General features: G+C 49.5%; 2 long non-coding RNA genes across 3 annotated transcripts in view; one reads left to right on the top strand and one right to left on the bottom strand.

The window, feature by feature from the left end:
* Positions 1 to 11,032: 11,032 nt before the first annotated feature.
* Positions 11,033 to 16,038, bottom strand: LOC149125734 (uncharacterized). 2 transcript variants are annotated; one of them, XR_016237383.1, is made up of 4 exons: positions 15,899 to 16,038; positions 14,744 to 15,046; positions 14,419 to 14,626; positions 11,033 to 11,244 (listed from the first exon to the last, which is right to left on the bottom strand). It is a non-coding gene; the product is annotated as an uncharacterized LOC149125734 (long non-coding RNA). The 2 variants fall into 2 exon arrangements; XR_016237382.1 differs by having other exon boundaries at positions 14,419 to 15,046.
* LOC149125733 (uncharacterized) overlaps positions 15,930 to 25,174 on the top strand; it is a 33,804-nt gene continuing 24,559 nt past the window's right edge. The window contains exon 1 of the long non-coding RNA XR_016237384.1: positions 15,930 to 16,028. This is a non-coding gene — a long non-coding RNA (uncharacterized LOC149125733). The remainder of the gene's footprint in view (positions 16,029 to 25,174) is intronic.

The following is a 25,174-nucleotide window of genomic DNA, read 5'->3' as shown; positions in this document are numbered from 1 at the left end:
AGAAGACCTGGAAGAAATTCCTGGCTCCTGGCTTCATCCTGGCTCAGCCATGGCTGTTGTAGCCATTTGAGGATTGAACCAGCAGATAGAAGATCTCTCTGTCTTTGTATTTCTCTCTCTCTTTTTGCAACTCTGCCTTTCAAATAAATAAAATAAATCTTAAAAAAAAAAAGTCTATTGAGAGTAGCCTTGAGGAGGTCTGCTGTTGTTGCGTGGAGTGATCTGTGTATGTTATTTGCCTAGTGGGTTTATTGTGCTGTTGAGGTCCTCTGTGTTTTACTTACCTTCTGTCTGCTTGTCCTATCATTACTAAGAGTGAACTAATGAAGTCTCTACTGATTATTGTAGAACGATTTCTCACTTCCATTTTGCTAGTTTTTGCTTCATGTATTTTGATGCTCTAATATTAAGGAAGTAAATTCTATTTGTTTTGTCTTTTTCTGTTCTGAAACATTATTTCATTTATTTTGATCTCTTTTTCGTCTTCTGTATACTTTTTCTGATTTAGTTCTTTTTTTTTTTTTGACAGGCAGAGTGGACAGTGAGAGAGACAGAGAGACAGAGAGAAAGGTATTCCTTTGCCGTTTGTTCACACCCCAGTAGACGCTGCAGCTGGTGCTCCATGCGGATCTGAAGCCAGGACCAGGTGCTTCTCCTGGTCTCCCATGCGGGTGCAGGGCCCAAGCACTTGGGCTGTACTCCACTGCACTCCTGGGCCACAGCAGAGAGCTGGACTGGAAGAGGGGCAACCAGGGCACAATCCAGCGCCCCGATGGGGACTAGAACCCAGTGTGCCGGTGCCTCAGGCAGAGGATTAGACTATGGAGCCACGGGGCCGGACTACTTTTCTGATTTCAAGTCTGTTTTGTCTGAAGTTAGTATAGCAAGCCCTACTCTTCTCTTTATGCTTTGGTTGGAATATCATTTTTTCACCCATTTGCTTTCAAACAATTTGTGTCTGTATCTAAAGTAAGTCTCTTGTAGTTAGAATATATTTGAGTTATTGTTTAATCCTTTCTCTCAAGAACTGCTTTTGATCTCCGAGTTCAATCCATTTACTTCCAAAGTACAAGGAACTTCAACAAGGTTTTAGAAAATAGAATTAAAAGATCAGTTCATTTTGGGGCCAACGCTGTAGTGTAGCAGGTAAAGCTGCCTGCAGTGCTGGCATCCCATATGGGCGTTGGTTGGAGTCCCAGCTGCTCCACTTCTGATGCAGCTCTCTGCTATGGCCTGGGAAAGCAGTGGAAGATGGCCCAAATTCTTGGGCCCCTGCACCCACATGAGAGACCCAGAATCAGCTTCTGGCTCCTGGGTTCGGATTGGCCCAGATAGCGCTGTTGTGACCATTTGGGGAGTGACCCAGCAGATGGAAGACCTCTCTCTCTCTCTCTCTGTCTCTCTCTCTATGCCTCTGACTCTGCCTCTCTGAAACTCTGCCTTTCAAATAAATAAATCAAGCCTTTTTTTAAAAAAAAGTTCATTTTACTGCAAAAGTTTTGAAATCCAGAGTGGGCATTGTGATGCAGTGGATTAAGCTACTTCTTGGGATGCGTGCATTGGAGTGCTGGATTGTATCCCAGCTACTCAACTTCTGAGGTAGTGTTCCTGCTAGGAGGAATACTGGGAGGCAGAAAATGATGGCTTCAGTGTTTGTTCCCTGCCACCCATATGGGAGAGAGATCATGGAGTTCCTGGAGTTCCATGGAGTTCCTGGCTCCATGTTTTAGCATGGCCCAGCCCTGGCTGTTGCAGGCATCTGGGGAGTGAAACAATGGATGGGAGATCTGGATTAAGTTCCCTGCTCCTGGCTGCAGCCTGGCTCAGGTCTGACTGTTGCCAACAGTTGTTGACTGAACTAGCTGATGGAATGTCTCTTTCTGTCTGTGTCTGTCTCTCTGTACCCAAGTGTCTGCATCTGTCTCAAGTACCCAAGTACTTGAGCCATCACCTGCTTTTCCCCAGGGTGCAAATGTAGGAAGCTGGGATCAGAAGCAGAGTTAGAACTGAAACCCAGGCACTCTCATATGGGATGGAGGCATCCAGGGGAATCTTTTTCTTTCTTTCTTTCTTTTTTTCTTTTGAGATTTACTTCATTTATTTGAAAGACAGAGTTACAGAGAAAGGTAGAGACAAAGAGAGAGAGAGGTCTTCCATCATCTGGTTCACTCCCCAGATGGCCACAACGGCTGGAGCTATGCCAATCCAAAGCCAGGAGGCAGGAGCTTCCTCCAGGTCTCCCACGTAGGAGCAGAGGCCCAAGGATTTGGGACATCTACCACTTTCCCAGGCCACAGCAGAGAGCTGGATCAGAAATGGAGCAGCGGGACTCGAACCGGCACCATCTGGGATGCCGGCACTGCAGGCAGGGGCTTTCCCCACTACACCACAGCATCAGCCCCCCAGGGGAGGCTTCACTTTTTGCCAAACACTCACCCTGAGACACGGATACCTTAACCAGTGTCTTCATTGCTAGACCAAACACCTGCCCCATGATGCTCACATTGGTTCTCCTTTGATTTGATTTTCTTTTAAGAGGTTGGTTAAGCTCACTTACATTCATTGTACAACTGATCTGTTTGGTCTCAGTTGTATTGTTCCACAATAGTATCTCTTGTGGGTTTTCTGCTTTTCCTTCACTCTGTTCTTTGTTTTCTTTGCCTGTTTTCTTTTTGAATCAGAGGTGCTGAACCACAATGAAAGGCAGAACATAGCAGACTTGTCCTAAGAGACTGAGGCTCTGCCGAATTCGTGTTTGTAAGCCAGCCACCTTGGTGTCTGATCCCGTCTGAGGGCTACAGGGACAGCAGGAAGGAAGTGAAGATGGATGTGAGGTTAGGAAAGCGGGGAGGGATGAATGGCAACCTTTGAGGACAAGCAAGATTGGCTGGGCATCTTCATGGTGCAGGTGATCTGCAGGATGGACTGGTTCTCTTCACCATGGGCAGCATCACTCTTGGCCTGGATTGTGGAATCTGAAGGAGGACATTGGGCAGGGCTAGAGCAGCTGGGGGTACTGCTTTGTGAAGGTAGAGACCTTCCCAAAGGAAGCCTCGATCAGGAACAATGAGTGCCACTGTAACAACCTTCACCTGACACTTCAGAGTGCAACAGTGTTGCTTCTTCTCCACCTGCCAAGTAGCTTCTACTTTTCCCTTGTGACTAAGCCTTGAGATTTTGTGTTTGTGCATGTGTGTGTGTGTGTTTGTGTGTGTATTTAAATTGTTTTCTAATTCTTGCCCTTTTGTGAAATAATAAGTTCAGTTCCCATTTTTCTTTAGGTAATATTTATTGTTGTCAAACTAGCTTGTAGTATCTAGTATTGTGGCATAAAATGTAAAGCTGCAGTCTGCGACACGAGCATCCTACGTGGGCACTGGTCACACCCTGGCTGCTCCACTTCTGATCCATCTTCCTGCTAATGACTTGGGAAAAGTAATGAAATATGGCCCAAGTCCTTGGACCCCTGCACCCTCGTGGGAGACCTGGAAGAAGCTCTGGCTCCTGGCTTCGGATAGGTGCAGATCTGCCCATTGAGGCCATCTGGGGGGTGAGCCAGCAGATGGAAGACCTCTCTCTCTCTCTCTCTCTGCCTCTGCCTCTCTGTAACTCTGCCTTTCAAATAAATAAATACTTTTATTAAAAAAAAAAAAAGATGCCACTTAGGATGCCTGCATTCCAATCAGAATGCCTAGGTTTGAATCATGTTTCCACATCTTTCTTTTTTTTAAATTTACTTTGTTGGGGTTGGCACTATGGTGTAGCAAGTAAAGCCACCACCTGCAGTGCCAGCATCCCATATGGGTGCTGGTTCAAGTCCTGCTGCTCCACTTCCCATGCAGCTCTCTGCTATGGCCTGGGAAAGCAGTAGAAAAAGGCCCAAGTCCTTGGACCCCTGCACCATGTGGGAGACCCGAAAGAAGCGCCTGGCTCCAGGCTTCAGATAGGCACAGCTCTGGCCGTTGCAGCTAGTTGGGGAGTGAAACAGTGGATGGGCCGGTTTTGTGGCTCAATAGGCTAATCCTCTGCCTGTGGCGCCAGCACACTGGGTTCTAGTCCCTGTCTGGGCGCCATTATATGTCCCGGTTGCCCCTCTTCCAGTCCAGCTCTCTGCTGTGGCCCGGGAGTGCAGTGGAGGATGGCCCAGGTCCTTGGGCCCTGCACCCGCATGGGAGACCAGGAGAAGCACCAGGCTCTTGGTTTCAGATCAGCGTGGTGCACCGGCCGCAGCACACCAGCCGCAGCGGACATTGGAGGGTGAACCAATGGTAAAGGAAGACCTTTTTCTCTGTCTCTCTCTCTCACTGTCCACTCTGCCTGTAAGAAAAAAAGAAAGAAAAAAAGAAAAAGAAACAGTGGATGGAAAACCTCTTTCTCTGCCCTCCTTCTCTCCATGTAACTCCTTCAAATAAATAAATAAGTAAAATTATAGTCTTTGAAAAAATAAAATTTATTTTATTTTTTTGAAAGACAGAGCTAGAGAGTTAGAGACAGAGAAAGGTCTTCCATTCGCTGGTTCACTCCTCAAATGGCTGCAATGGCTGGAAAAGTGCAGTTCCAAAGCTAGGAGCCAGGAACTTCTTCTCGGTCTCCCACATGGGTGCCGGGGCCCAAGGACTTGGGCCATCCTCCACCACTTTCCCAGGCCACAGCAGAGCTGGATCAGAAGTGGAGCAGCCGACACTCAAACTGACACCTGTATGGGATGTCGGCGCTGCAGGCAGTGGCTTTACCCAGTATGCCACAGTGCCGCTCTGCCACCCCCCCCCCAAACACACACTTTCAATTCCAGCTTCCTGTTAATATCCCCTGGGAAGCAGCAGGTGACAGCTCAAGTACCTGGATTTCTGCTACCCTCCCCGGAGACCTGGTTGGAGTTCCTGACTCCTAGCTTCAGCCTGGCCCAGCCTTGCCTGTTGTGGGCATTTGGCGAATGAACCAGCAGATGAGTTTTCTGTTTCTCTGCCTTCCAAATAAACAAAAATAAATCACAAAATACAAGTTTTTACAAAAGTAAGTTAGAGCACAATAAAATTTTAAAGAGCAAGAAACAATGAATTGGGGCAGGTGCTATGGTACAACAGGTTAACGCTCTGGCCTGAAGTGCTGGCATCCCATATGGGCACTGGTTTGAGACCCAGCTGCTCCACTTGTGATCCAGCTTTCTGCTACAGCCTGGGAAAGCAGTAGAAGATGGCCCAAGTCCTTGGGCCCCTTCACCCATGTGGGAAACCCAGAAAAAGCTCCTGGCTTTGGATGGGTGCAGCTCCAGCCATTGTGGCCATTTGGGGAGTGAACCAGCAGATGGACCTTTTTCTCTGTGTCTTCCTCTGTCTGTAACTCTGCCGCTTAAATAAATAAATAAAATCTATGTAAAAGATAGGATTCTTTGATCTATCCTATTTCAAGATAGTCTCCTACGAATGCCTTCTTTGCTACTCTTCACACCAATCAGTCATAGTTTGTAGTCCGTACATTTTCTCAGTGTTTTTCTAAAGATGTGAGGTAGGGAGTATTTTGCTGATTCTTTTTGTGGCTTTGTATGAAATGAAAACCAAAAACATGCAAAGGAGGAAAGGTGGCACAGTCGTGTGTAAGCATCCACTGTGCTCCTGTGAGCCCAGCCAGGAGCCAGAGAGCCGTCTCCAGGGAGGAAGCTCCAGGCCAGAGATGATGGCTCTAAACTGGGAAGGAGCGCTATGTGGAGTTGAAAGCCGAGGTGAAGTGGGTTTCACTGGATTCTCTCTCTCTCTCTCCCCCCAAGGACACAGAGCGGTCAATGTTCATGTTGGACATATTTCCATCTTCCGGAAGCAGTGGAGTGAATGAACCTTGTAGCTATGGCCTGCCCAGCACTCAACACTTCAGTCAGGGCACAGACATGTTGGGGGCCCCCTTGCTGCCTGCTGAGGCACCCATGCTGGGTGAAGGAGGAGTGGGGTCGTAGTTTGGCATGAACCTGCAGGAGCATGGCATGAGCTACAGCTCCCAGGCCACTCTCCCTTCTCCCCAGATGATTTATGACCAGGGGGTGCTCCCCCCTCAGCCAGGCATGATGATGCCTCAGATGATGCCCTTAGAGCCCAGGATTCCAGAGGTAAACATGCCCTCCAGTGGGAGTCTAGCGCTGCCCCCTAGCGGGCTGTCAGTGTCTGCCTCCAACGGGATCCCAGTGATGTCCCACAAGCACACAGGTGAATGTGGTGGGGGGTGGGAATCGGGTAGGGGTGGAGGAGTCTGGGCTTTGGGTTTCTGTAATGGTTTGGGATTAGCCCACAAACACATCTAATTTAAGATTTGTTGGACAGGGAGAATGAAGAGAGGGGGAGAGGTTTTTAGCCACTGGCTGACTCCCCAAATGGCCATAACAGCTGGGGCTGGGCCAGGCTGAAACCAGGAGCCCAGAACTCCACCTGGGTCTCCCATGTGGGAGTCCTTGTGCCATCCCCTGCTGCCTTCCCAAGGGCACTAGCAGAGAGCTAGACAGGAGGTGGAGCAGCTGGGACTTGAACCAGGGCCCAAATATGGGATGCCGGCACCAGCATTGCAAGCACTGGTTTAACCTGCTGGGCCTCATAGCCCCAGCACTAGCCCTTCACCTTTTAAGCCTGGCACCAAGCGATGTAGGCCCACTGACTTGTGTGCCTAATGACCGCCAAGATGATGGGGAGGTTACTGCTGCTGTGTTGCCCCCTCACTGCGTTCCTGTATCTTCCCTTCTGATTCCCCACCCTTCTCTGCCTCTTGTAGTTGGACCCCTTCCTCCCCACCCGCTGGTCTGTTCTTAATTTCATCTCTCTTGCCACCCCCTAGGTGACAGGCTCTATAAATGCCTGTGGGAAGGCTGTAACTGGTCTTTCTTCCGATCTGACGAGCTCACATGACACTCACGGATACACACCAGATACCGACCACACAGATGTGAGCAGTGCGGCTGACAGTTCATGAGGTCTGACCATCTCAGACAACACCAAAGGATTCATCAGCGGATGCCAGGATCTCCAGACCCATAGGCAAATGGCGAACAGATGGATGATATTCTTCTTCCTGGTCTTTAGGTCAATGTCCTCTTCTGTACACAAATCCTGCCTACCTCTGCCCAGCTCATGTCCTTGGTAGGTGTAGGCTTGGATGATGACAGAGAAGATTATAAGGCTATTTTAAAGTCCAAATGCAGCTCTGGACTCAGTCAGGGTCCCCTCAAAACCTCCACAACGATTTCGATGCCCTCACCTCTTTGGAGCCACCTGCTTCTGCCAATGTGAGCCAGATGGAACGTGGAGCACAGCAGAGACTGGAGCTCATTGAAAGGTTCATCATCTCATGTCACTCCCCAGCTTGAAAGCCCTCAGCGACTGTTTCGCCTGCTGAACAAAACCTGACTTCTTTTTCCTGATCACTCAGTTTCCAGAGCCAGACCATGTTGAAGCCCTGAGCGTAGCACTTCCTAGTCCTGTGCCTTTGGGAAAGATCTTGGATCACTATGCTTTATTTCCTGTTCTGGAAACTGAGAAACCCAGCAGTGGCCTGTGTTGGACCTGTCATATGGACAGCGTCAGATCCTCTCTGGCACTCACCTGCCACACGTCTAGAGTTTTTGTGTTGTCACCATTTCAGACACAGATGGCAGCCCCACCGCAGGGCATGGAAGGCAGAGTCCTCCTGAGCAACTGCTAGCAACGTGGGACTGCAGGGACGTTAACAGCCATGGGTGCAATTTGACTAAACGGAATGGAAAGTAGCAGAGAGCCAGGCAGATCAGTTCTGCCTTCTTCCTGTCTTTCCACGCATTTCTGCAAGGCCTGGTTGCTCCAGAACAGTGCAGCCTCTGGGGAGACCTGAGGTAGCTGCTGGACATACCTGCTGTGCCTCTCAAGGTTGCCGAGCTGGGCGATGGAGCCCCTTGTGATACCTCCCATATTCCACTTCTACTTTCCCAGTTCTGATGCACCTCCCAAATAAAACATAACTGACTTATCATAATCTCGATTTATCATCCACATAATCTTTCTCAGATTCTCTCTGGCATTCACCAGCCACCAGTATTTTGTTCAGGCTTTGGGCTGTTTCTAGTTGACTTATGCGTGGGGGGACAGAGGGACATTATACTGGAGCCGAGAAGGACCACTCCCTCTGTAGCTCCTTGTTCTCGCCCACCTGGCTCAGGTTCCTGGAATACCAAGTACCAGATGTTCAGGGTCCTAGCCTGCCCTGCTCTCTCTCTCTCAGGTTGAAGGGATAATGCCTACCCTGACGACTCAGCTGGGTGGCATTGAACCTCATTTGTGGACTCAGCAGGCCATTTTACTGACCAGCAAGCTAATGGTGAGAAAGGAACTGGGCCGAGGTAGCAGTTGTCAGGGCTGGAATCGCATGCAGGCTGTGTCTGCCCCAGGGGTGAGTCTCTTCCCCAGGAGGGGGTGCTTTCTCTAGGTGTTGCCTGAGCCAGCTTGGCACTAACACTGCCGGGGATGGCACAGAGGTGAGGGAGGCCTGGCTTCTGTGTTCAGCGGCCCATCTGGGTCTAGGGGCAGAGAAGTCCACCTCGGTCCAGGGGTCATAGGAGAGAGGGCCCCCTTCAGGAGAGTCAGAGGCTCTGAAGGAGGTGACTCTGGTGTCTAGTTAGAGTGTGCCGTTTAGTCATTCCTCAAATGTTGGAATACACGGAGCAGGGGAATGAAGAGGGGAGAGCATTCCAGGTCGAGAAACTTGGACCCAGTAGCCGGGAGCTCACAGGAGAGTCAGCCTGCAATCGTCTGCAACACAAAGAGCATCAAGCCTTCAGGGACCTGCGCCAAGGAACATGGAGACAAGGAGGTGCCTGAGTCGGACCTGGAAGGCTCCTGGGAGTTAGCCATGTCCCCCACCTCCTGCACATAAACCCTTGGTCATACCCCGTGTGGGACACTGGGGGTCAGAGGTACACGAAGGTGCCCTACCTCTGTTGCACAGCAGCAAGACCAGGGACAAAAATTCTCAGTGTGCTCAGTGCTGCCAAGGAGAGGAGCCAAGCTCCCACCCCACACTGATCCCATCCTGTGTGGCTGTCTTGGTCTGAGCCATTAGTGGCCTCAATGTACCTGGGGCGAGCCAGTTGGAGTCCCAGCTGCTCTACTTCTGATCCAGCTCCCTGCTAATGGTGCCTGGGAAAGCAGCAGCAAAGGGCTCCATCTTTGGGCTCCTGTGCAATTGTGGGAGACTAGGATGGAGTTTGGAACTCCAGTCTTTTGGAGAGTAAAGGAGCAGATGGGAGATCTCTCCCTCTCTCTGTGGAAATCTGCCTTTCAAATAAAATTTTTTTAAAAGTAAGCTTAGTTGCAGGTGTGTTTAGTGCAATGGCTTAAGTCATCTATTGGGATGCCTGCATCCTCTATCAGAGTGCCTGGGTCAAGTCTAGGCTACTCTTTCCAATCCAGCTTCCTACGAATGCACATTCTGGGAGGCAGCAGATGAGGCCCACATACTTGGGTCTCTATGACTCGCATGGGAGACATAGATTGAGTTCTTGGCTCCCAGCTTCAGTGTGGCCCAGACCTGGCTGTTGCAGGCATTTGGGGGAATACACCAGTGACTGGAAGACCTCTGTCTCTCTGCCTATCAAATAAGGTGAGAATGCTCTCCCAGCCCAGTGCAATGAAAATAAATGAATCAAATTAAAAAGTGACAGTAAATAGAATTTTTAAACTTCAAATAAGTTTAGGGGAAGGCGCTTGGCATAGAGATTAAGACATGTCTGCTGAAAAGTATTCTAGGGTCGGCACTGTGGTGTAGTGGGGACAGCCATTGCCTGCAGTGCCAGCAACCCATATGGGTGCCAGTTTGAGACATGGCTGCTCCACTTCTGGCCCAGCTCTCTTCTGGACTGGGAAAGCAGTAGAGGCCTATAGCCCAGGGTTTGGGCCCCTGTACACGTGTGGGAGACCTGAAGGGAGCTCGTGGCTCCTGGCTTCAGATCAGTCCAGCTCCAGCTGTTGTGGCCATTTGGGGAGTGAACTAGTGGATGGAAAATTTCTCTGTGCCTCTGACTCTGTAACTCTGCCTTTCAAATAAAAAGAATTTTTTTCTTTTTTAAAAGTTTTTTGGGAGTTCTTTTTGGGTATAAAATCAATTATTTGTATTCTGGCCGGCCCCGCGGCTCAATAGGCTAATCACCGCCCCGCAGTGCCGGCACACTGGGTTCTAGTCCCGGTTGGGGCGCCGTATTCTGTCCTGGTTACCCCTGTTCCAGGCCAGCTCTCTGCTGTGGTCCGGGAGTGCAGTGGAGGATGGCCCAAGTGCTTGGGCTCTGCACCCCATGGGAGACCAGGAGAAGCACCTGGCTCCTGCCTTCGGATCAGCGTGGTACGCTGGCTGCAGCGCGCCAGCTGTGGCGGCCATTGAGGGTGAAAAAGGAAGACCTTTCTCTCTGTCTCTCTCTCTCTCACACTGTCCACTCTGCCTGTCATAAAAAAAAAAAAAGACTGATGCAGTCACAGAGAATGAAGTTCTGCACTGTATCCTTGTAGGCCACACACTACCATGTTGACTAGTAAACTAAAGCCACCCAGAGAACTGCCAGGCTCCGCCATCACCGGCCTGCCAAGCTCGCATGCAAGCTGCATCCCAGCCCAGGCGCCTTCATTCAAAGGTCTCCTTATTGGGCCCTCAGCTGAGAAACCTCCCAGGGGCCTCCACCAAGGCTTCCTTATCAACAGCCTTGGCCAAGGTACCTACCTCCTGCCATCAAACTCGCCTTCACCACTCCTGTTACTCTCCCCTCTTCCTCCCCTCCGGCCTGCCTTCCCTAGACAAGTAGGAATCCTCCTTCAGATAGGATTCTCCTGTCTGCACTGTCACTCAGAACATTAGTGAGCCAGCCCCTCTTCTTTTTGCCTCTTGCTTTTACCATGGGGCTGCGAGTAAATACGATCATTGCTTCCAGGTTGGCTCGCTGTCCTCACTGGCCATGGCAACACCTAACTCTTGCAGACACTCATTTTGAAAACACATGTAACTTACACATATTTCTGTTTCAAAAGTTATTTATTTAAAGGGCAGAGTGACATTGTGTTTTCAGGAATTCTCTGAGACGCAGAAGCAGGACAGCTCCAGGACCTCCCAGCTCTGCTTTGGTTCGGGTCTGACGTAGGGGACGCCATTTCCCCCTTGTGCTCGATCTTCTTCTCCAAAAGCATTGTCGACCACCCAATCTCAAGTGTGGTTTTGACTGTCCCTCGACGCCAGGATGGACCTGTTCTGGTTGATCTGGGAATGGTTGGAAACTGAGTTGATGTCAAGTCTTTGCCCATGTTTGAGTGACAAGGTCCAGAAAAGTGGCTGGCAGAACCCAGGCTGCCTGGAGTTTGTTAAAATCACTTTGGCCTGTTCCATGGCATTGGCTATCCTCTCTCAGAGGTGGGCCAGCATTATCCAGTTAGGAGTTGTACTTCAGAGACTTTCAAGGATCAGGCACAATGTTCAGAAATGACCATGCAAAGTAAAAGTAATAGTCAAATGATAAATTCAGTTTGTAAAATGGTTTAAAATCATGAACCCAAGCCTGAAGGGGAACCAGCTAAATAAATCAAAGAACTGGGTGAGACTTACTGTAGCCACTCAGCCTACTCTCAGCTCCCCCAGAATTTACATGAGTCTAGCCATCTTGGCTGCCTACTAGAGAATTAAGACTAATTCTGATACCTAAGACTACTTCAGCAAAGAAATTGAGTGAGTGTGGTTGAGTGGCAACAGCCATTGAAGTTGAATCCGTACGGGCATTTAATGTAAATTTCTAGTCATATTTGCATCAGTGACAAACTAGAACTCAGATGTCCAAACAAATCTTGTTTGGCTCTTGGCTATAAGAGGGAGCTCGTGAAATGATTAGCCTGATTATGTCTTATAACACAGTCCTCTTCCTAGCTAGAGAGTGGTAGCCACATATTGGAGGAAACCAGAAGTCAGGATCCAGTCCAACATCTAGAGAGAGAATAACTCTAAAACAACAGACAGGGTTACACTCTACCAGCAGACAGACATCGTTTTTCTCTAAACCACTTTTCTACAGTTTCCCCTAGTTTTACAAAAGAGAATAAGACGTAATTTGTTTATAAACTAAATTTAGTTTCAAAAGACCCAATCTGATTATTTACACAAGTGCTTCAAAAATAGCAATTAACTACATAGGAATCTCGAATTAAAAATCTGTTGAATGGCATGGGCCTTGGGCTGAGCAGTTAAGATGCAAGTTGGGATATTCCCATCCCCTAGCAGAGTGCCTGGGCTTGAGTTCTGACTGCACCTTCAGTCCTGGCTTCCTGCTGGTACACACCTGGGAGGCAGCAGGTGATGGCTCGAGCACTTGGGTCCCTGCCAGCCCAGGTAGCAGACACAGGGCAAGAATCCAGGTCCGGGCTGCAGCTCAGCCCAATCCAGGCTATCACAGGCATTCAGAGGGAGAATCAGTGGACAGAACTCCCACTGTCTGCCTTCTACATAAATAAAAATGAAAATAAACTTCTTTGGAGGCTGGGAAGCCAAACCCAGGCAGACTTCAGCCTTCCTCTGCTCTCATCCCATGTCCGTGCTCAAAACCTCAGTGACATAACCAACGTGGGTTGTTTTCTTTTTTTAATTTAAACCCTTTAACAAGAGCTGATTGAAGTTTCACTTTTTCAAAAATCAAGTTGCAAACTTTTACTGCAAATATAAAAGTAAAGTTCTTAAACATCTCAACTTGATCAGATAGGAAGCAATTTAAAACTCTTGAAAGGTGTACTGAGAAAAACTAGGCTTTTTTCTCTTAAACACATTTGTTATTACCAAAAAGGGACATCTTCAGGAAAAGATAATAAAAATCCCAAGCTGCCTTGACAATGCGCTCCAGTAATCAGGAAGGTGCAGCTCCAATTGTCTGTCCACTGCTGGGGTGGGGACAGCCACCGGTGTTGGAGTCTCTGGCTCCGCTTTCATTCCTGCCCCACCTCTGGACGTAGGTGGGAACCTTGGCGGGAGGCGGCCTTGGGTCAGCTGCTGGTGCTCCTCCGTCCTCTCCAGGCTGTCTTCGGTGAGGAGTGAGTCCTGCTCCGCAGCCCGCGCCCATGGTCTCCCTGCTCCGCATTGTCCCACCACCTGCCCGCCAGCACCTTCCATCACTTCTGCACGGGAGGGTGGGAACGCCCTGGGCCACGGCCTAGGGGCTGCACTTGCAGAGGGTACGGGGACCGGGTCCTTCCTTCTTTTCCCCACTCCCACTCTTCTGGGATTCTGCTACTCACAGCATGGACCCCTAAGCTTGGACCTTGTGTGCAACAGTGCGGGCCCCACACCAAGGGCCGCATCCACAAGGGTTCTCCCCACGGTGCAGGCCGCATCTACAAGGGTTCTCCCCAGTAGCAGCATGGGCAGTTTCTACAAAGGTTCTCCCCATGGCGGGGACTGCGTCAAAAGGGTTCTTCCCAAGGTGGGGCCTGTGTCCACAAGGGTTCTCACCCACGGCGTGAGCCGTGTTCACAAGAATTCTCCCCGTGGCGGGGGATGTGTCCACAAGGGTTCTCCACAAGGCGGGGGCCGTGTCCACAAGGGTTCTCCCCAAGGGGCGACCGAATCTACACGGGTTCCTGGCCGCAGCACGTTGGCCGCCTTGTCCTGGAGCTGCACCAGGGTCTGCACCCTTTGCTGCCCACACCCCAGTGTCGCCCCACACTGCCGAGACCCTCCCTGGGTAATTCTCCTTTACGCAGGCTGGGTACAAACACGTTTCCTCCGTGCTCTTCCCCTGGATGAACCAGAGCCGTTTCGCACATGGAACCAGTTCACTGGGTCCACCGCCCTGCGCGCTTGGTTTCAGGGTGTCGTGCAGATGGATGCGGGTCTCGGCCTCGCTGCTGGCGGCTGCGGCTCCTCCCGGGCGTGAGGGTGGCGCTGATCGGGTGCTCACGGCTCTCTGGGGTCCGCTCTCTGCTGCTGCTAACTCGCTGTTTGGAATTATGCACTAGTAAAAAGAGAGAAGATTCTTATTGAACTTAGGCAAGTAAGTATATTGTCACAAAATAAGAATAGTCACAGTTTCAAATTTTGGCGGGACCAGACAGGGAAAAATAAAAATGTTGCCATTCTTCACACAAGAATATTTATCAAATCGGTACAAGCTATAGATAGTTCAAACGAAAAACTTTCCTTAAATTTAGAACACAGAACATCCTTAGAAAACCCACATCCTTGGGTGTCTGTACCCACATGGGAGACCCAAAAGCTCCTGGCTCCTGTCTTCAGCCTGCCCTAGTCCCAGCCCAGGGCAGCCACTTGGGGAGTAAACCAGCAAACAGACGATTGCCTGCTGTCTCTGCTTCTCTTTTTGTAACTCTGCCTTTCAAGTATATAACATCTTTTTTTAAAAGATAAGTATGAAAAACAAAGATCTTCATAGAAGCAACTTACATGGAATTACAGAGTTCTTGTAAGGCGTAAGGACCTTCAGGAGTCAAGGCTCTGCTCTCAGACATGGAAGCATGAGGTCCCCTCCTCCATGACCTCCATGGTTTGGGTGTGATGTGACTGCACCTTGGCACGGGCAGCTTTCACGGCAGTTTTGCAAGTACAGCCAAGATCTAGAAGGATTCATAGCACCCTCATTAAAGCAGTTACCCTGCAAGAGGGGAACGAATAAAGACTGTTTCTGATTCTATGAAGTTCTGTTTGATTCAGTTTTTGTATGAAAATCCACACATCTTAGAAAAAATAACAAATGTTTTAAAAAGCTTACCAATAATAGTAAGCATGCACCGTGTTGGCAAAGTGCTGATGATCAGGAAAGCAAAAATAATAAGGGAGAAATTTTCAGCCCTATGTATTTCCTCTCGGGCTGAGGAGTTCATAGTTCTGGGTGGAAATCATCTATGGACTTTCTGATGCTGTCGCAGGTGATCAGATCGCGCAAAGCTCTTGTCGCACTTGGTACACGTGTAGGGCCGCTCCCCAGAGTGCTTCCTCTTGTGTCTGCTGAGCTCGTCCACGCGGGAGAATCTCCATGGGCATCCTTCCTCACTGCATTCATAGGGCTTCTCCCCTGCAAGAGAGACAAGGAGAGACTCCTATCTCAGGGTCATGGCGGGCAGCGCTGTGGGAAGTGACCAAGAATAACAGGGTTTGGGGCACGTTGGGAGGAAGAGTCAGAGCAGAAATGCCTGGAGGGGGTGAGTAAAAAGGAGATGGAGGGACAGAGGAAAACCATGAAGGAGGAGAGGAAGAAAGGAAACGAGGAGAAGAAAGAAGAGGAACAAGAGTGAACGGAGGGTGTCCAGGGCTGTTAGTTCTAGAATGGGGTCCATGAAGCCACAGTCCCCGTAGAGGCAGGGTCAAGAACCTGAAGAAGGGGCCAAACATATTCCTTCCTTGTTCCATCACCTGCATACAATCCATGCCACAGAACAACTCTGGCCCACGACCAGAGCCTGTCCTAGGACTACTTTATTCACCCTGCCTTTTTTTTTTTTTTAAGAGCTATTTATTTATTTGAAAGTCAGAGTTACACAAGAGAAAGAGAGAGAGGTCTTCATCCATTGGTTTACTCCCTAATTGTCCACAATGGCCAGAGCCATAGTGGGTAAAGCCACTGCCTGAGACACTAGCATCCCATATGGGCACCAGATTGCGTCCTAGCTGCTCCAACTGCGAACCAGCTGCTTGCTAATGATCTAGAAAAGGCAGTGGCCCCTGCACCCATGTGGGAGACTCGGATGAAGCTCCTGGCTTTGGCCTGGCCCAGCCTTGGTCGTGGCAGCCTTCTAGCGGAGTGAACCAATAGATGGAAGATAGCAGTCTTTCCCCATCTCTCTGTAACTCTTTCTAAATAAATAAATAAATAAACAAATTTAAAAGGCCCCAAACCCCTTACCCCTATGTCTGGGTCCTCACTCACCTGTGTGTTTACGCTTATGGATCTGGAGGTAGGAAGACTTTGAGTAAGATTTCCCACAGTCAGGATATGTACAGACGTAAGGCTTCAAAAGCTCAGGATTCTTCGGAGGCTGATAGCGCTGGGTCTGTAGGTTCCAATTCTGCTTTTCTAAGAGTTGTCCTTGAACCAAAGAAGAACTTGAAAAGTACTCTGGAGGTTGTCCTTGGATCAAAAGGAAACTTGAAGCATATACAAATCCTGGGTGTGGCAATGAGAAGGACTGATGGGGCATCATTTGAGTCCCATAGACTTGGCTACTATTGGTCATCATCTGGCCCCCAGAGAGGGAGCAGTTACCAGTGAAGGGCATCATCTGGCCCCCATAGAGAGTCTGGTCACCAGTTGGCAAGTTAATGTGGCCCACATATAGGGTCTGGTCACCAGTTGGAGAATTCATCTGGGCCACATACAGGGTCTGGTCACTAGCTGGGGTGTTCATCTGGCCCACATACAGGGTCTGGTCACCAGTTGGAGAATTCATCTGGGCCACATACTGGGTCTGGTCACTAGCTGGGGTGTTCATCTGGCCCACATACAGGGTCTGGTCACCAGTTGTTGAGTTCATCTGGCCTATATACAGGGTCTGGTCAATAGCTGGGGTGTTAATCTGGCCCCCATACAAGATCTGGTTAGCAGTTGGCACGTTCATCTGACCCTCATAGAGGGTCTGGTCATCAGTTGGTGAGTGCATCTGGCCCACAAATAGGGTCTGGTCATTAGTAGTGGCGTTCAACTGGCCCTGATAGAGGGTCTGGTCACCAGTTGGTGAGTTCATCTGGCCCACATACAGGTTCTGGTCACTAGCTGGGGTGTTCATCTGGCCCCCATAGAGGGTCTGATGCTCACCACTTGGGGCATTCATCTGGCTCCCATACAAGGTCTGGTCAGCAGTTGTCAAATTCATCTGACCCCCATAGAGGGTCTGGTCACCAATTGGCGAGTTCACCTGGCCCCCATAGAGGGTCTGGTCACCAACTGGTGAGTTCATCTGGCCCACATACAGGGTCTGGTCACTAGCTGGGGTGTTCATCTGGCCCCCATAGAGGGTCTGATGGTCACCACTTGGGGCATTCATCTGGCCCCCATATAAGGTCTGGTCACCAATTGGCGAGTTCACCTGGTCCCCATAGAGGGTCTGGTCACCAGTTGCTGAGTTCATCTGATGCACATACAGGTTCTGGTCACTAGCTGGTGTGTGTATCTGGCCCCCATAGAGGGTCTGAAGGTCACCACTTGGGGCATTCATCTGGCCCCCATACAAGGTTTGGTCAGCAGTTGGCGAGTTCACCTGGCCTCCATAGAGGGCCTGGTCACAAGTTGGGGCACTCATCTGACCACCATAGAGGGTCTGGTCACCAGTAGAGTTGCTGATCTGACCCCTATAGAATCTCTGGCCACCAGTGGTGTTGCTCTTCTGGGCCCCATCGAGGATCTGGTCACCACCGGGAGTCCTCCCATGCCGCTCTGTAAGAGTTGTCATCTGAGCTCCATGGAGAGTCTGGTTCTCACTGGGTGTATTGCTCTGATCATCCCATGTCATCTGGATCATGCCGAGGGTCTTCAACTGGCTGTCTTCACTGGACACTGTTAGCTTGCCGGCAGTGCCAGCTGACTTCTGACCATCAGTCGGTGTCATCTTCGGAATGTCAGTGACACCTGTCATCTGGGAGTCTGCTGTGGGTTTGGTCTGATCAAAGGTTACTTCCTGGTCTGTGAAAAGAGTCTTACTTTGGTCCTCAAGAGGCCTATCAAGGTCCATAACCGAGGGTTGTGTGGAGTTCTGGATGAGGACGGTCCCGGGGATGTTCAGACGCTCAGAAGTCACTGTGGGGGTCAAGGTCGGCATCGCCAGGCTCTGGGCTGACTCATGTTGGCTTCCCTCATCACAGGCAGGCAGAGGCACTGCCGGTGTTTCTGCCTCTTCCTTATGTGGCTCACGGAGGTCCTGCAAATACTCCTCGATTTCCTCAAGTGTGGGAGGGGTGTACCTCTCTCTGTTGTTGTCTAGTAACTGAAATAGATATTCAGCTGTAGGATCCTGCACAAAAAAAAAATTAGAAGGTCAAGAGTCCAGCCCCACTCAAATTCCTCACAGCTGTCTCCCTCCCTCTGATCTCATCCTAGTCCAGCTCTTCCCCAGCCCTCACCTTGAAGCCTGCAATCGCCTCAACTGGCCTGATACTAGAATGGACTCCAACCAGTGCACCCTCCACACAGGGAGTAACATTTCTAAAGCACACATTCTTTTAAAATTGTTGCCTCGTGTTTTATTTAAAAGACAGAGAGACAGGGACAGCGACTCAGAGAGCACATTTTTCATCTGCTGATTTCCTCCCCAGATGCTCACAAGAGCAGAGACCGGGTCAGGTGAAAATCAGGAACCTGGAACTCAAGCTAGGCCTCCCATCTGTGTGGCAGGGACTCGAGCACTGGAGTCATCGCTGCTGCCTCCTAGGGTGTGCGTGAGCAGGAGCTGGGAATGGAAGTGGAGCCAGGACTCCAACCCAGGCATGGTGCTGTGGGATGCAGGGGTCCCACAGCACTCTGCCTGTCCTCAAAATGCAAGCTCTTCCTAAGCTATTTCTATCTACCAGTGCAGCTAGGAGTCTAGAGGAATGCTCCACTACGCCCTGCCGAGATCTCACTCCAGGGACTCTTCCAAAGATGGCCCGCCGCCCCAGACGTCTTCCTGGGATTCAATGAAGTGGATGCACTTTCTAAGATTTTTACCTCATTTCTTTTCTTTCCTATCATGACTCCAGAAGATAACTTAATCTAGTGTAAGAATCCAGATGTCCACGGAGGTGAAGTGAGTTGGCCCAGGTGGAAGACTGTTAACCACCTCTCTGGCACCCAGCAGCTTGAGCTTCCTGAGAACCTAGCAGGGACTGAACTATGTCTCCCCCAGATTCCTAGGCTGAACCCTGATCCCCAGTGTGTTGGGTCTTTGGGAGGAGATTAGGCCACGAGAGGAGAGCTCTCATGAATGAAGTGAGTGCCTTCAGGGAGGCAGAGACCAGAGTTCTTTACTTCCCCCACAGGAAGGTATAGTGAGAAGATGGCTGTCCACAAGACAGCCAGTAAGCCCTCACCAGGCAGCGAATCTGCTGGCACCTTGAACTTGGATGTCCCACTCTCCAAAATTGTGGAGGAATAAATTTCTGTCACTTATAAGCCAGCTAGTTTATGGGACTTTGTTTCAGCAGCCCAAACTGAACTCTCTTTTATTTAATGAACATAAATTTCCAAACTACAGAAAATGGATTACAATGGCTTCCCCCCACCCATAACTTCTCTCCCACCTGCAGCCCTCCCCTTTCCTGCTCCCTCTCCCCCTCCCCTTCCATTCACATCAAGATTCATTTTCAATTCTCTTTATATACAGAAAATCAATTTAGTATATATTAAGTAAAGATTTCAACAGTGTGCACCCACACAGAAACACAAAGTGAAACATACTGTTTGACTACTAGTTATAGCATTAAATCACAATGAATAGCACATTAAGGACAGAGATCCCACATGAGGAGCAAGCACACAGTGACTCCTGTTGTTGACCCAACAAATTGACACTCTAGTTTATGGTGTCAGTAACCACCCTAGGCTCCCGTCATGAGTTGCCAAGTCTATGGAAGCCTTCCGAGTTAACCGACTCTGATCATATTTAGACAAGCTCATAGTCAAAGTGGAAGTTCTCTCCTCCATTCAGAGAAAGGCACCTCCCTCTCTTTTTTTTTTTCAAGGGAAAGGTTTATTGGGGAACACCCAACAGACCGGAAAGCTGATTCCAGCCAAGACTGGAAGAAAAGTCACTCATCTTTTGTAGGTAGAGGGGTTTGAATGTAGAGAGGTTTTGAACAATTACACAGCATTAACTGGGGAAGAGGAGCATCAGTACACACAGGTTGGGAGTAGAGCCATCGGTGGTAGAGTAGAGGTTATGATTACAAAGAAATGAGGCCCAAGTGCGCTAGACAGGGTCTAGAACAAAGGACAGACGCATTATTAGAGGAGCTAAGAAAGGTGCTGTCTAGGCGACAATTAAGTTTTCTGATTGAGAGGAACTAGAACCTGACAGAAGGGGCTTGAGAGTAATCTGGTGGGCTTTAGGCCTTGGAAGTTAAGAGGCCCAGACCTATCAATCTCTCCACATGGGGACATCCTAAGGGAGGTGTGAACCTCCTAGGGGAAGGCACTCTGTTGACTTTCATTACTTAGCTGGCCTGGGAGGAGAGCTGGCCAGGTAAAGGCAGGTGGCATCTCCAACAGGAAATCTACAGTTCTGCCTGCAATGTTGCTGACCCTACTTGGCCGTCCCCTCAGCTGCGGTGGTCACTTTGGAAGCTGGGCTGAGTGAAGGGCTTTTCAGCTTAGAGCCAATAAGATCTGTGGCTCTGACCTGGGTGTCCTTCGACTCCAGGGCAGGTCAATTTCAGTGATCCAACTCTTGGCAGAGCTGCCAGGGTTCTTCACAAGCTGACTTCTGCTGCAGTCCAGGCTTACCCCATTGAAAGCCACTGCAGTGGACTGGCCTGGTGGGTCTCCTGGAGGGCAGATCACTGTACAGAACAGCCATTAATAGGCCTGCCACCCATTGCTTCTGATGCCTGGCTTTCTTATCCTCCTGCGTTTTGTTAAAGCAGACCAGAGGATGCAAGTCAAGGGACTGCCCAAGGCCCATCTCTAATCTTCGGTGGCCTAAACTACAAGTCTATAGTCACAGGCATGTTCTGTAGTAGTTTTCCTAAGGTAGACGATGCCCATGAGGAAAATTGTATTCTCACTTTAAAACTTTCTTTCCCTCTGGTCTGAAAGGGAGGTTTTATCTACTTACTGTTTACTTCGCTGCTGGAGAAATCAATCTGGCTAGGAAATGATCATTTAAGCTCTTATTTTGGCTACGCTATTACAGAAAAATGTTAGCCATCTCTTTTATAAGGTCTAAAGATTAAATTGTGCATCCTACAGATTCCTTCATAATAGAATTAGTTTCCTACCTTGAAGAGAATAGAGAAATGAAAGAACAAGTGGGGCTTAGAATAGAGAAATGAGGGAGCAAGTCCTAGATCGCTTGCTGACAATAGCAATATCACATGAAAACTTAGCAAACAGTTTCAACCATTAGATAACAACTTAAGAAAACATTTACCAGAAGGTCCAATGCCGTCTCTAAATTTTAAGAATCATGTATTTGGAAACGCCTCTTAAATATCTAACATGGTGTAGTTTGTTGAACCAATTAACTTAAGCACAAACATATAAAATGTTTTTAATTTCTTCCTACCAGCAAGTTTAAAACATATGATACCGAGATTCAGGTCACACGAATTAAAACGTATCTTTGATTAATTTTAGCAGCTTAAATTTACGGACACTCTTATTTATAAGCCACTTAAAATAAAACTCTTAATACAAAGTTTTATTTAATAAAAAAATAAAGAGCACCCTCTTATGCAAAGTAATGAATGCAAGATGAAATCACAAGGATTTGGAAAAAACTTAAGCGGTGAATGAAACCACAACCCGTCATGCCGAATATTATGGGATACAACAAAAGCTGCACCAGAGGGAAATGTCTAGCTATAAAGAAAATAAAAGCAAGAAAACTCCTACATCAACAACCTCACTACAATTTCAGGAACTAGCAAAACAGCAAAAACTAAACCCAAAGTTAGCAGAAAGAAATAATAAAATTAGAAGCGAGGCGGGGGCCATCACTCTAATGCCAGCAGCGCTCCAGCTCCCTGTGCATGAGCCTGCAAAGGCAGCGGAAGGTGATCCAAGTCCTTGGGCCCCTGCACCCATGTGGGAGCCCTGGATGGAGCCAACAGGGCCATCTGGGGAGTGAACCAGCAGACGGAAGGTCTTTGTCCCGCCCTCTCTCTCTGTACCTGTCTTTCAAATGGAAAGAAGAAAGGGAGCCAGGAAAGAAGGAAAAAGAAGAGGAAAATAGAGAAAAAGCCGAGGAACCACAACAAAAGGCTTTCCCGTCGCTGCCTCCCCAGTCACTGCCGCGCCTCCTGAGTAAGGGTGTCTTAACCCAGCAGCCTCCCACGCCGCCAGGCCTCACGGAATAGTCACAGCACGCAGTTGGCTTGGAAGTGTCCTTCCACCGTCCACAGCAGAGCGCACTGAAGCCCAGGGCCGAGGTGTGGCCTGGGGAGTCCTGCCAAGCAGCCAGGCCCCGGCCCCGCAGCCAGGGGACGCCAGCCCCACTGCCCTCAGCTGGCCCGCCTTCGCCTGGAGGAAGGTGTGCCCTCGGCGGGACCGGTACGTGCAAGTGCCCAGAAAGGATGGCCCCGAGAGCCTGACGCGAATCGAGCGCCCTGCAGGACCCCCAACTTCGTAGGCAGCGTTGCACTGCTGGGCCCCCCACACGCCAACCGCAGCATTTCCAGTCCCCTCCCCACCGTGACGCTAGAACCCTGGGCTGGCGAGTGTGGACGCAGACTCACCATAGCGCACGCATAAAGGGCCCCTGGAGCAAACAGTGCGCTCTGTGGCAGAAACACAGCAGGGCAGGCTGGAGAAGCAGGAGCGGACCACCCACCGAGGCAGCCAGAATTGACCCTGTCAGCAGCAGGAGGTGCGGCCCTCCTTTTATAGCACTAGCGGGGCGGGCCGTGTGCACACCTGCTCCAGATTGGCTCCTGGCCCCGGCTACGCCTCCCAGGGGCGGAGCCCTGTGCTCCCGCCTCGTTTCTGCTAATTTCCCCCTGACTCTAGCTTGGTGATTAAGTCACTTGCCAAAGCCGATCTACCTGGCCTTGACCTCTGGCCTTGAGCTCCGGCCCCTCCCCCACCGCCCACCGCGAGTCTCCCATTGCAGCCCCAGGAGTGGGTTTTGTTGTGGCAGTCATCACGCACTGCGGGAACCGAAGATTGGCAAACAGGGTTTACCGGGAAGTCGGAGAGACCAGAGCTGACCTCAAGAGTTTTCTGTTACTATGGTCTGATCCTTATTTAAACACGCTCAAGGCCACAGCCTCTGAAACCAATCAACCCTTCAGTGACAGTGGAGTCCACCGCCTTCACCACGGCAGACATAACCAAAATTACTTTGAGTGCCGGATCCTGTGGATTCGGTCAGGTCACCCTAAGAAATGCAATGCCGAGGCGGCACTGGGGTGCAGTGTGTACAGCTGCCGCCTCGGACACCTGCATTCCGTATACCCGTGGGTTCAGGTCCCAGTTACTCTACTTCCACTCCAGTTCCCTACTAAGGGCCTGGGGAAAGCAGTGGAAGATGGCCCACGTGCTTGGGCCCCTGCACCCGCGTGGGAGACCTGGAAGAAGATTCTCTCTTTGGCCTGACCCATCTTGGCCACTGCGGCAATTTGGGGAGTGAACCAGCATTGGAAGATCTCTCTCTCTCTGTAACTCTGACTTTCAAATAAATAATTAAGTCTATAGTAAAGGAAGGAAAATGTATTGTTTTCAAAGCTTTCTTCATTTGAAAGAGTTATATAGAGAGAAGGAGAGACGAAGAGAAAGGTCTTTCATTTGCTGGTTCACTCCCCAAGTTGCCGCGACAACAGGCACTGTGCTGATCTGGAGGCAGGAGCCTAGAGCTTCATCCGGGTCTCCCACATGGGCACAGGGGCCCAAGCACTTGGGCCGTCCTCTGCTGCTTTCCCAGGTGTGTTAGCAGGGAGCTGGATGGGAAGTGGACAGCTGGGACTAGAATTGGCATCTATACCAAGCAATGGCTTAACCTGCTTCACCAAATGGCACATGCATATGAAGGGCTTCAAAAAAAAAAAAAAAAACTCTTCAGTACTAGGAACCTATTTTAAAAAAATATTCATTTATTTGGAAATCAGAGTTAGAGAGGGATAGAGAGTGGTGATCTTCCAAGCACTGGCTCACTCCCCAAGTGTCCACAACCGCCAGCACTGAGCCAGTCCTAAGCCAGGAGCCTGGTGAAGCAGCCAGGACTCTCACCTGCCCCCATATGGTGCCAGCATCCCTATGCCAGAATGCTAGCCTCAGTACGACTTTTAACTGGGATTTAGAAAGTACTGAAAAGTTCATCACGTACATTAAAATTAAATCAAAGTTAATAAACAAGCAAAGAAAACCTCTGAAAGACTGCTTAGAGAGGAGTGTGAAAAATGGCTGATTTCCGGATTTTACCACCATAAGGAATAGACAGACAGCCATGTCACGCTAATTCAAGCAAGGCTCTGGGTTTTGTTGAAATAAAATGGCTAACTTGAAGGAATCGCGGTTGGAGGGGGAGGGACAAAGAGCAGCGCTGCTGGCTCCCTGTGGGCCTGGCGCTGGATTTGTAAACGTTGTCGCCTAAGGCTGGCTGGTGCCTCCAACCCAATGACCCTGGCCTGCGGGACCGCCTCGGGGCACTGCGGGGCCCTCAGTACTGCGCCCTTCGTAGCCCCTCGTCCACAGCCCAGGACCAGGCTACTTCAAAGATACTTCACGGAAAACGGGGCCCATGTCTTGAACACTGGCTCAGCCACGTTTCAGCGAAAGAAGCCATCTGTTAATCGTGGGACAGCAGCCCATGCTTGCGGCAAAGTGCCCAAGACAAAGCGCCACTGGCGGTTAACCAAGCTGTCAGCTCCACTGGGCCTTCTCCACGCCGCCACGCCCCAGAACCAAGGCAGATAGCGACGCGGACTTTGCGCCCTGGAGCCGGCGTCAGTGCGAAGCCCTCCACCAAAGAAAATCAAGTTTTAGATGAGGCCACAGAAGCGAAAGAGTGCATTACGTTTAACCGTGAAGAGCTGAAGATGGAAAAGGCTGGAATGCAACACGTCTGCAACTCAGAAGCCTCGGGCTGAAGTTGGCCAGAATGGAAGGAAAAGTATCGACATAGTTTTGGTCCAAAGATTGTTTTATTGGAAATTTTCAAAATTTGTATTTTGTTTAGCACATGTATCATTTTCATCCTTTCTCCAAGCTGTTTCCTTCCTGATCGTTGATCACCACTTTTTGAAAAAATAAGAAGAGGCAATTTTCAGAATTTCCTGAACATTTCTTGATATTTGATTTTTGTGTTCCTGAACAAATACGGGGAAGTGATTTTAGAAACTTCCCAGCTGAGACCTTTGGAGTCCCAGTTCACATCATGCAAGGTCATCAAGTGAATAGGATTAACATACAGCATACAGTTTTCTCAATAAACTGACCTGCAACAAGTTTTTAAAGTGAAATACCTAATTTCTTTAAAATTACCTGAGTTATATAATTTTATTATTTAGACTTATTTTTAAA

The sequence above is a fragment of the Oryctolagus cuniculus genome, chromosome 7, assembly GCF_051225735.1.
Source record: "Oryctolagus cuniculus isolate XC-2025 breed Fujian yellow rabbit chromosome 7, ASM5122573v1, whole genome shotgun sequence".
Classification (NCBI taxonomy): domain Eukaryota; kingdom Metazoa; phylum Chordata; class Mammalia; order Lagomorpha; family Leporidae; genus Oryctolagus; species Oryctolagus cuniculus.
The sequence above is the reverse complement of the archived record's forward strand: the minus strand, read 5'-3'. Positions and strand labels throughout refer to the sequence as shown.